General features: G+C 38.8%; 1 protein-coding gene across 1 annotated transcript in view; it reads right to left on the bottom strand.

Annotated features, from left to right (window-relative positions):
- The window catches only part of rftn1b (raftlin, lipid raft linker 1b), a 139727-nt gene extending 139685 nt beyond the window's left edge, over positions 1-42 (bottom strand). Inside the window, exon 1 of the mRNA XM_028470047.1 lies at positions 1-42. This exon is cut by the window's left edge and continues 292 nt beyond it. The gene's annotated coding sequence lies outside the window, so the exon portion shown is untranslated.
- Between the last annotated feature and the right edge of the window lie 4746 nt (positions 43-4788).

The raw sequence follows: 4788 nt of genomic DNA, 5'->3' as shown, positions 1-4788 counted from the left end.
TAAGTGACGGTGCAGCCTCTCTTCCTCAATGTCTGCTGGTTCCACACCACGGACTGACTGAGGGAAGGAGGGAGAGGAAAGGGAAGCAGGGAGGGGGGAACCAAAGAGGAGGAGGGGGGTATGTGGGGTGGGAGGGGGGGGGTCATTGGGAAATACCAGAGTTAAAAAGAAGCAGCAGCAGGAGGAGGAGGAAGAGGATGTTGTATCAAAGATGGGTGGACACAAACACAAATCAATACTTTGTAGTGAGTGGATGAGACAGAGTTTATTTATCCAACAGAAGAAGAAACAGCGAATGTAAAGGTGGTGAACACTGTGTGAGTGTTTTCAATCTTTGTACTCAGAGTCTGAATGTTTGCAGCTCACAATTCATGTTCTCACACTATACCAACAAACACCTGAACGTCCACACGTGACACATCAGGGTCCTGTTTCCAGAAAGGCAACGTACAAATTAGGAGAAGAACAAGAACGTTGAAGCGTTTCCATAAAAACAGAAGAAGAAAAACACGGAAGTTGAGAAACAAATGCGAATCTCAGCAAAAAGAGCTTGGAAAAGAAAAAGCAATGATGTGATGGACCTGGAACTGTCTGGACAGACGTGGGCAGTAAAGTCTGTCAATTCTACAACAGTCCTACGGTGTTGGTGCATACGCAGTGTGAGAGTTAGCGGTTAGGCTGCTCCGCGGCACAGCGTCAACTGTGATAACCTCATGAGGAGCGACTGGATTTCAAACAGGTTTGATTTTCTTGCGACCATATGATTACTGATGGGGAGCTGGTCATGTATACTACACCATGTATACTACATCATGTATACTACACCATGTATACTACATCATGTATACTACACCATGTATACTACACCATGTATACTACACCATGTACACTACACCATGTATACTATACCATGTACACCACACCATGTATACTACACCATGTACACTACACCATGTACACTACACCATGTATACTATACCATGTATACTATACTATGCATACTACACCACGTATACTACATCATGTACACTACATCATGTACACTACATCATGTACACTACACCATGTATACTACACCATGTATACTACACCACGTATATTACACCACGTATACTACACCATGTATACTACATCATGTACACTACACCATGTATACTACACCACGTATACTACACCACGAATACTACACCACGTATACTACACCACCTATACTACATCATGTACACTACACCATGTATACTACACCACGTATACTACACCACCTATACTACACCATGTATACTACACCACGTATACTACACCATGTATACTACACCACGTATACTACACCATGTATACTACACCACGTATACTACACCATGTATTAGGGATGTAACGATTCACTCAACTCCCGATACGATTCGATTCACGATACAATTCTCTCACGATTTATTTTACGAAATGGGAATGTAAACAAATTTTTTTTTGGGAAAAAACTAGAAAATACTGTATTATTTTCCTTTTATATTTCATTGTCAAAAGAATCCCTTGATAAACTATTCAAAACAATGCAATTTAACTAAAAATAAATCTTGAATGAAATAAATAAAGGAATAATACAAATGAAAATGAAGCCTATTAATTTAAATTCTGGTTCTATAATAAACAATGCAAAACTGCATAATAGTTCTTTTTCTTTTTAAAAGTGCAACTGAAAATGTATTTTGTGCCTTAACAATTGGACTTAAAAAAAAAAACGTGATTGCACTGATTTACGTCATATTTGTTTGGACCAGCAGAGGGCGCTGGTAACACAGTGGTCGGTTGGCATGCAGAAATTCTTGCAGTGAAGAAGAGAAGCTATGCTAGCAGACAGAGCTAATAGAAAAACGTGACTTTTACAGATATTCAAGTAATATTACAGATATTCTTTCGGTGCTAAAGGGGTAAGGAATCATTTATTAACATATTTAAGAGTAGAAGGCGGCCAGAAAGAAAGTATTAGCAGACTCCGCCCGCCGCCTACACTTGTACACTTGCCCTCTGCTGGTTAAAAAAAGTACTGCGATTCAATTTTCAGAAAATCGATGCGTATCAACCGTGATACCTATGAATCGATTTTTAACTGCCTTACGATTAATCGTTACATCCCTACCATGTATACTATACTATGCATACTACACCACGTATACTACACCACGTATACTACACCATGTATACTACACCATGTATACTATACTATGCATACAACACGACATATACTACACCACGTATACTACACCACATATACTAAATCATGTACACTACACCATGTACACTACACCACGTATACTACACCATGTATACTACATCATGTACACTACATCATGTACACTACACCACGTATACTACACCACGTATACTACACCACGTACACTACACCACGTACACTACACCACGTATACTACACAACGTATACTACACCACGTACACTACACCACGTATACTACACCACGTACACTACATCATGTATACTACACCACGTATACTACACCACGTACACTACACCACGTATACTACACCACGTACACTACACCACGTACACTACACCATGTATACTACACCACGTATACTGCACCACGTATACTACACCACGTATACTACACCATGTATATTATACCATGTATACTACACAACGTATACTACACCACGTATACTACACCATGTATACTATACCATGTATACTATAACATGTATACTACACAACGTATACTACACCATGTATACTACATCATGTACACGACACCATGTATACTACACCATGTACACTACATCATGTATACTACACCATGTACACTACATCATGTACACTACATCATGCATACTATACTATGTATACTATACCATGTATACTACATCATGTACACTATACTATGTATACTATGCCATGTACACTACACCATGTACACTACACCATGTACATTACATCATGTATACTATACTATGTATACTACACCATGTATACTACACCATGTATACTACACCATGTACACTACACCATGTATACTACATCATGTATACTATACTATGTATACTATACCATGTACACTGCACCATGTACACTACACCACGTATACTACACCATTTATACTACATTATGCATACTACACCACGTATACTACACCACGTATACTACATCATGTACACTACACCATGTATACTACACCACGTATACTACACCACGTATACTACAGCACGTATATTACACCATGTATACTACATCATGTACACTACATCATGTACACTACACCATGTACACTACACCACGTACACTACACCACATATACTACACCACGTACACTACACCACGTACACTACATCACGTACACTACACCACGTATACTACACCACGTATACTACACCACGTATACTACACCATGTATACTATACCATGTATACTATACCATGTATACTACACAACGCATACTACACCACGTATACTACATCATGTATACTACACCATGTACACAACATCATGTACACTATACTATGTATAACTATACCATGTACACTACACCATGTACACTACACCATGTATACTACACCATGTACACTACATCATGCACACTACATCATGTATACTATACTATGTATACTATACCATGTATACTATGCCATGTACACTACAACATGCACACTACATCATGTATACTACATTATGTATACTACACCATGTATACTACACCATGTACACTACACCATGTTTACTACATCATGTACACCACATCATGTACACTACACCATGTACACTACACCACGTATACTACATCATGTACAGCACATCATGTACACTACACCATGTATACTACACCATGTATACTACATCATGTATACTATACTATGTATACTATACCATGTACACTACACCATGTATACTACATCATGTATACTATACTATGTACACTATACCATGTACACTACACCATGTATACTACACCATGTACACTACACTATGTATACTATACCATGTACACTACACCATGTATACTACACCATGTACACTACACTACTTATACTACACCATGTATACTACATCATGTATACTATACTATGTATACTATACCATGTACACTACACCATGTACACTACACCATGTATACTACATCATGTATACTATACTATGTATACTATACCATGTATTCTACATCATGTACACTACATCTTGTACACTACATCATGCATACTATACTATGTATACTATACCATGTATACTATACCATGTATACTATACCATGTATACGAAGGAATCTCTGGTCTTTGGAGAGAGCAGACGTGTTTTCATTCGCTCCGATAACACGACCTTGGCTACAGCTGGCTACAGCTGAACAGCCTGAAAAATTGGGCCCAAGACTGAAGGAAAATGGTGAAAAAACCGCAGGGAGGCCCTTCAGAACCCAATTCGGGTTTGGAAGAGGTCAAGGAGATGATACGCGAGGGTCTACGAAACCTATCTGCCGAGATAAAGTTGTTGGAAAAGACGCTGGAAAACTCACTGGAAAACCTACAAAGCGAAGCAAAGGTACTGAAAGAAAAGAATGAAAGAAATGCTGAAGAGATAAAATTGTTGAACGCCAGGGTTGAACAGCTGGAACAAAAGGAAAGAGAGAAAGATGTCATCATCACAGGCCTAAAGATAAAACCCAGGAGTTACGCGAGTGACGAAGAAACAAAATCGATTGAACAACAGGTCATTGACTACCTGGAGTCGAAGGACATTGTCCTGAACCCTGACAACATCAACTCCTGCCATCTCCTGCCAAAGAAAAATGA

This window comes from Gouania willdenowi, chromosome 16 (assembly GCF_900634775.1).
Source record: "Gouania willdenowi chromosome 16, fGouWil2.1, whole genome shotgun sequence".
Taxonomy (NCBI): Eukaryota; Metazoa; Chordata; class Actinopteri; order Blenniiformes; family Gobiesocidae; genus Gouania; species Gouania willdenowi.
The sequence above is the reverse complement of the archived record's forward strand: the minus strand, read 5'-3'. Positions and strand labels throughout refer to the sequence as shown.